This window comes from Rana temporaria, chromosome 1, assembly GCF_905171775.1.
Source record: "Rana temporaria chromosome 1, aRanTem1.1, whole genome shotgun sequence".
Taxonomy (NCBI): Eukaryota; Metazoa; Chordata; class Amphibia; order Anura; family Ranidae; genus Rana; species Rana temporaria.
In genome coordinates this window covers 98,383,066-98,390,940 of record NC_053489.1, presented here as the reverse complement: position 1 = coordinate 98,390,940, position 7,875 = coordinate 98,383,066, and positions in this window count along the sequence as shown.

The window sequence follows — 7,875 nt, the reverse complement described above, 5'->3', positions numbered from 1 at the left end:
TATACTGACCACTACACTATACACTACCGACAGACCACTACTCAATACACTACATACTGACCGCTACACAATACTCTACCCACAGACCAATACACTACACACAATACACTACCCCACAACACTATACATTACACTATACACTGAATTTCTGACTACAGCTGCTCCCTCTCTGTCAGGACCTGGACTTGAACCTGGGACCTCATCTGTGTCTGGCAGTGAAGCTTCTCACTGAGCTATCTGAGATGCTGGACAGCTCCCTGTCTGATCTGCTGGACAAACCCATCTGATCCATTGGACATTCCTGCCTTGTGTCTTGATTGCCTTGAACCTTGAACCCCTTGCTCCTCCCACAGACTTCCTATAAAAGCCTTGTCTCGGCACTTCCTCTTTGCCAGGTTATTGTGCCTTCCCAGCCAGTGCCTTGCGATTTGTCTGCTCTGCTGCCATTGTATCTGCAACCACCTGTGTTTGACCCTCGGCCTGTTCCTGGACTTCTGCCTGATCCCAATCTGCAACCACCTGTGTTTGACCCTCGGCCTGTTCCTGGACTTCTCTATTGCCTGATCCCAATCTGCAACCACCTGTGTTTGACCCTCGGCCTGTTCCTGGACTTCTCTATTGCCTGATCCCAATCTGCAACCACCTGTGTTTGACCCTCGGCCTGTTCCTGGACTTCTCTATTGCCTGATCCCAATCTGCAACCACCTGTGTTTGACCCTCGGCCTGTTCCTGGACTACTCTACTGTCTGTATACCTGTTCTGTCACTGCTATAGCAATTGGCCTCTGAGCCTGACTCCAGACCGTGACAGAATAACCTGGCCTAAAACATGGAGGCCGCTATAGCAAAGGCTGTGGCTCCTCTCAGGCAGCAACTTTTGGAGCTCCAGCAAGAAGTTCTGTTACTGAAAGGTACAGTAGGCCCAGCCCTGGAACCAGCATGCCCTGAGCCATTTGTGGTCATGCCAGAGAGGTTTTATGGTAGCCGTGCATCATTATTGTGCTTCAAGGTGGATTGCGAGCTGTTGTTTGCTCTTAAGCCTAGGACCTATGCCACCGATTATATAAAGGTTCGCGCTACTATTAACCTGCTCACTGGATCAATCAAAACATGGGCTCATCAGGTATTACAGGAAAAGAGTCCAGTCTTGGACAGCTGGGAAGCATTTATGTTAGCTCTGGACTCTCACTGTACAGTTGCCAAGAAAACCAGGGTTCCCAAGTCTGCTCCTAGCTCATGTGGCCTACGGGAACCCAGGGACAGAAATACCCTGTACAGATACGACTCTGAGCCATCCCAGTATGTGCCAAGCCGTGAAGCCCTAACACCACAAAGCCTTGGCATTCCTGTGGATATACACACACCTATCCTGGAAGATGTGGAACCAATGGAGATCGGGGTCATCCAGACCAAGCTGTCAAAAGGTGAAAGAGAGCGGAGGAGAGGCTATGGCCTTTGTTTCTATTGTGGAGAACGAGGTCACCTTATCTCCCTCTGCCCAACTCGCCCACCTCGACCAAAGGTTCTTCAAGTGTGTACTATTGGGACTCATCATGCTATCCCTGCTGTTCGGCCTGTGAACTGCCAAGGTTGCTTTAAGGCCTGTCCATGTTCAATGGCACAAGTGGGTTCCCAGACTACGGTGGTCAACGATACCAGTGCCCCTCTTGAACCTGCAACCAATACCCCTGTGAAACCCCTACCATCTGGCCTAAAGGCAACTATGCATCTTCCTGACAACAGATCAGTTCCAGTAGTCATCCCACACTCCACAGTGGTAAATACAGTAACATCACCCTGTCCTGCCAAAGAACCACCTCCTGCTCCAGAAACACCTTCACTACTTCTTAAGAAAATGCCTGTTCCTGATACCGTCACCACTTCCGTAAAGTCTGGTTTCATCACTAATTCCTGTCCTGCCAAAGAAGTTCTACCACCTGACTGTATGTATGCCTCCAATGGCACCCTTATCCGTAAGCAGGAGCTGGAGATGTTTGAAAAAGCCTTGCAAGCGAGGAGAATCTCCCCGGGAAGAACTTCTGAAGCAATAATAAGGTTCACTCCCTAGATTAACAAGAGTATTCCACCAGAGGTTTTCTCACAAGCCAAGTCCTAGGACGTCCGGAGGACATCCTGAGAGGAGGGGAGTACTGTCAGGACCTGGACTTGAACCTGGGACCTCATCTGTGTCTGGCAGTGAAGCTTCTCACTGAGCTATCTGAGATGCTGGACAGCTCCCTGTCTGATCTGCTGGACAAACCCATCTGATCCATTGGACATTCCTGCCTTGTGTCTTGATTGCCTTGAACCTTGAACCCCTTGCTCCTCCCACAGACTTCCTATAAAAGCCTTGTCTCGGCACTTCCTCTTTGCCAGGTTATTGTGCCTTCCCAGCCAGTGCCTTGCGATTTGTCTGCTCTGCTGCCATTGTATCTGCAACCACCTGTGTTTGACCCTCGGCCTGTTCCTGGACTTCTGCCTGATCCCAATCTGCAACCACCTGTGTTTGACCCTCGGCCTGTTCCTGGACTTCTCTATTGCCTGATCCCAATCTGCAACCACCTGTGTTTGACCCTCGGCCTGTTCCTGGACTTCTCTATTGCCTGATCCCAATCTGCAACCACCTGTGTTTGACCCTCGGCCTGTTCCTGGACTTCTCTATTGCCTGATCCCAATCTGCAACCACCTGTGTTTGTTTGACCCTCGGCCTGTTCCTGGACTTCTCTATTGCCTGATCCCAATCTGCAACCACCTGTGTTTGACCCTCGGCCTGTTCCTGGACTACTCTACTGTCTGTATACCTGTTCTGTCACTGCTATAGCAATTGGCTTCTGAGCCTGACTCCAGACCGTGACACTCTCCCCAGACCATATCTACCCCCCCCCCCCCCCCGGCCAGCAACAAAACAAAAAAAAGTGAGTGAGTCCAGGGACATGATCGGTGACCTGGGCCAGAAAGGAGGAGGAGGAGAAGACGACGGTCGCAGACTGCCTGCCCCACGGCCCCAGGGACATGATCAGTGACCTGGTCGGAGAGGAGGAGGAGAAGACGGTGACCACAGACTGCCTGCCCCAGGGCCCGGGGACATGATCGGTGACCCAGCCCGAGAGGAGGAGGAGGCGAGGACGGCAGCCACAGACTGCCTGCCCTGCCCCACGCCACAGGGACATGATTGGTGACCCGGCCGGAGAGGAGGAGGAGAAGACAGCAGCCACAGGGAAGGCCAGCCCCGCTCCACTGCGATTGAAGACAGGCCAGCCCCACCTGCTGCACATGACCCCTTTCCCCCAATCACAGGACGCCAAGGGCTGGCCTGAGTCTTAACATGGTGGCCGGAGTGCGGGGTCACACAAAATTGAATTTTGGAGTATGGAGCGAGGGTGACACATGGTGCGGGATTGCGCCCCCCAAATGTTGCGCCCGGGCCTAGACCCCCTCGCACCCCCCACGCTACGCCACTGCGGTAAGGTAAAGGGAAGCAGTGCTCTGGGGGAGGGGGGTGATGTAAAGGGTGATGTAAAGGGGGGCAGTGCTAGTAGGGGGTGATGTGAAAGGGGATGATGAGGTAAAGGGGAGCAGTGCTGTGGGGGAGGGGGGTGATGTAAAGGGGGGGCAATGCCTGTAGGATTACAGGGTGCCTTGGCGTGGCTCTGTGGCTCATGCATGCATTTGCAAATGCGTGCAGACAAAACCCCTGTTTTTGACGCATAATGTTAGACAGGTTAATTTGGTTGTTCTGCAGGCTGGTCGGTAAGGAGGCTTCTTTTTTCCCTGCGCATTCCCCAGGTTTTGTTGTTATCTGTCAGGGGGGGTGATGTGAAGGGGAATGGTAAGGTAAAGGGCGCAGTGCTTTCGGGGGGTGATGTGAAGGGGGTCAGTTCTGTGGGGGGTGTAAAGAGGGGCAGTGCTGTGGGGGAGGGGGGATGATGTAAAGGTGGGGCAATGCTTTTGGGGGGGGGGTGTGATGTGAAGCGGAATGGTAAGGTAAAGGGGGCAGTGCTTTCGGGGGTGATGTATAGGGAGTCAGTTCTGTGGGGGGTTTAAAGGGGGGCAGTGCTGTGGGGGAGGGGGGTGATATAAAGAGGGGGCAATGCTTGGGGGGTGATGTGAAGGGGAATAGTGAGGTAAAGGGGGCAGTGCTGTGGGGGATGATGTGTAGGGGTACTGATGTAATGTGGGGTACTGGGACTCTATGTGCTATAAGAGGGGGGCTGTGATTGGATTTGTCACACAAACATGTGATTTGGACCTCTGCTAGAGGAAAGTGTTACAGATCAGACCTCCGTGAATTTGAATTCAATTGCCCTGATATATATCATATATAACTTTCCGTGATCTATTATTTGGCTGCTGTTTCAAATAGGTCCTATTACACTACCTCACTAGTTATATTTTACACAATAATATTTAGATCAAGTGACAGCAAAATATATATCATTACTAAGAGTCACTCAAGCATGATGTATTCCCTGTATATCCTTGGGGAGTGTTATCTTGGTTTCATATATACAGTCAGAGCAGTTTTATAAACTCTTAAGGATTTTCAGAATTGCTGTGTATAACATTTGCAGTCCTCTGGCTGAGAGCCATGCTGGCTATTCCTGATTACAGAGAAGAGAATATTTAGCCTGCTTGAGTCAAATGAGTCCTAATATCTTTACATTGCAGGGATCTGAGGCTGAATGTGATGCCTCAGTTACTTCTCTGTGTGAATACTTAATGAGCGTTAATGGAAATTTATGGTTAAAGCATATACATTCATTTTAATTTTAATAACAATGCAAACAATAAATATATTTGACAAATCAGTACAAGTTTACGTGAAAAATCTCCTTTCGTGTTGTGAGTTCTGCCTAGTGTTGCCACCTTTTCTTCAAGCCAAACCCGCACACTTTAGAGGCCTGGGACACCACATTTTGCGTTTTTTCTTTTTTTTTCTTGTTTTTTTACATTCCCGGGGCCAGATTCACGTACCTGGGCGCATCTTTGTGCGGGCGTAGCGTATCTTATTTACGCTACGCCGCCGCAACTTAGAGAGGCAAGTGCAGTATTCACAAAGCACTTGCTTCGTAAATTATAGCACAAATGGGCCGGCGTAACCCCGCCTAATTCAAAGTAGGCATGTAGTGGGCGGGCTACATTTAAATTAACCGTGACCCCATGTAAATGAGGGCCGTTCGTACGGCGCATGCGCGCGCATGCTCAGAATCACGTCGCAAATACTCTCTACGTAACGACATCGGCTCAATGCTTTCGACGTGAACGTAACCTACGCCCAGCCCCATTCACATACGCTTACGCAAACGACTTAAAATACGACGGCTGTTCCGTCGTCCATACCTTGCATGGGCTGCGCCATCTTTTTGGTGGTTTATCTTTACGCCGGCGTATATGTCTTACGTAAACGGCGTATCTTACTGCGACGGGCGTACGTACATTCGTGAATCGGCGTATCTTGCTCATTTACATATTCGACACGTAAATCCACGTACACGCCCCTAGCGACCAGCGTAAATATGCACATAAGATACGACGGCGTAGGAGACTTACGTTGTTCGTATCTTGGCCAAATTTCAGTGTATCTGGTTTCCAGAATACGCTTAAATATACGACGGCGCTCATTCGGACTTACGACGGCGTATATACTGATACGCCGACGTAAGTCTACCGGAATCCGGCTACCGGTTTATAGCCGGCTGCTAAGAAGCAGGCCAATTTGTTACGTTATACGTCACTTCCGAAGCTTCCGGTTTCTGATACACCATCCGTGGAACGCACGCTCAAAGCATAGTGAGCGCGGCTTCCTTGTCTGTATCACCCAGTCGAGCATTGGAGCTCTTTGATTTTTAAGTTATTTAATAAATAGATTTTCTTATATTCATTTTCATGTATATACCTGTATATACCCATGTATATACCTGGCCGGAGCTTGCACCGCAGAGGATTTAATAGGAAAAGTTTTTTCACTTCATTACCTGTGGATGGATCTTCTTACCTGGATGTGAGGAGGATATCGTGCACGTGGGATTTTATGGTTTGGAGTGGATTCCTGCTTAATGCTTTCTACCCCTGCAGGGATGAAGCACTCTGGTGAGTGAGAGCACATAAGGGGATCACGGAACAGTCACTACAAGCAATTTTTCTGTCACAAATTCATTTTGCACAGACTGTCACAAAATTTGGATGAAGCACATGTCACTTTGGATTTTTTATGGACTTTTTTACTGTCGATTTATTTATTTAATTTCTGGTTTATTATGAATAAGTTGGAGCATTAATACAGGAATAAGTTTGCACACATTGGGGCAGATCCACAAAGATCTGCCCCGGCGCACCGTATCTGAGATACGCTATGCCGCTGTACCTTACTGCAGTTTGGTTCGAATCCATAAAGATTTTGCGCCGTAAGTTACGGCGGCGTAGTCTATCTCTCGCGGCGTAACGGCGCGTAATTCAAATCGGCGAGTAGGGGGCGTGTTTCATTTAAATTAAGCGCGTCCCCGCGCCGAACGAACTGCGCATGCTCCGTTTCTAAATTTCCCGCCGTGCATTGCTCTAAATGACGTCGCAAGGACGTAATTTTTGGACGGAAATTACGTCCAGCCCGATTCACAGATGACTTACGCAAACGAAAAAAAAAAAAATTAATTATACGCGGGAACGCCGGCCATACTTAACATTGAGTACGCCACGAAATAGCAGCTTTAACTATACGCCGAAAAAAAGCCGACTAGAGACGACGTAAGAAAATGCGACGGCCGCTCGTACGTTCGTGGATCGTCGGAAATAGCTAATTTGCATACTCGACGCGGAAAACGACAGGAACGCCACCCAGCGGACGCCGAAGAATTGCATCTTAGATCCGAAGGCGTACGAAGACGTACGCCTGTCGGATCTAACTCAGATGCCGTCGTATCTTGTTTTGAGGATTCAAAACAACGATACGACGCGGGAAATTTGAAAGTACGCCGGCGTATCAGTAGATACGCCGGCGTACTCTCTCTGTGGATCTGCCCCAAAGGCACTTATTTAGAGGCACATGTCACTTTGGATTGTTTGTGTATATTTGCACAGTTAATTTTCTTAATTATTTATTGAAGAGCATACATTGATGAGTATTTATATTTCTATTTTAGCACTTTTACTCATTAATTGGTAGTGACATCTTCCCATCTGAACAGCGCCACTTTTCCTTTTCTTCTTCTAATTCTTATGCCCTGTACACACGATCGGTTCACCCGATGAAAACGGACCGATGGATTTTTTCACCAGATATCCGATGAAGCTGACTTTCATCAGTCTTGCCTACACACCACCGGTTAAAAATCTGATCGTGTCCAACGCGGTGACGTAAAACAAAACGACGTGCTGAGAAAAATGAAGTTCAATGCTTCCGAGCATGCGTCGACTTGATTCTGAGCATGCGTGGATTTTTAACCGATGGATTTCACCACAGACGATCGTTTTTTTCTAACGTTTTTTTAACCATCAGATAATTTTAAAACAGGTTCTAAGTTTTTTCACCGATGGGAAAAAAAACGATGGGGCCCACACACGATCGGTTCGTCCGATGAAAACGGTCCATTGGATCGTGTGTACGTGGCATAAGAAGCAGGCCGTTGCATCCTCAGCAACCGATGAGTCATCAGCTGTCAGTGGGCTTTGCTGCTCACAGCTGAATGTAAAAAACAAACTGTGCGGCAAAAAGAAATTCACCAAAAAAATTGCGTGTTTACTATGCTTCAGTTTGTGAATGAACAGGAAGCCTCTAAACACATACAGACAGATTCAGAAAGACTTACGCTGGCGTATCTACAGATACGCAGTGTAAGTGTACAGATGCGCTGTCGTATCTATGCGCCTTATTCTCCATACT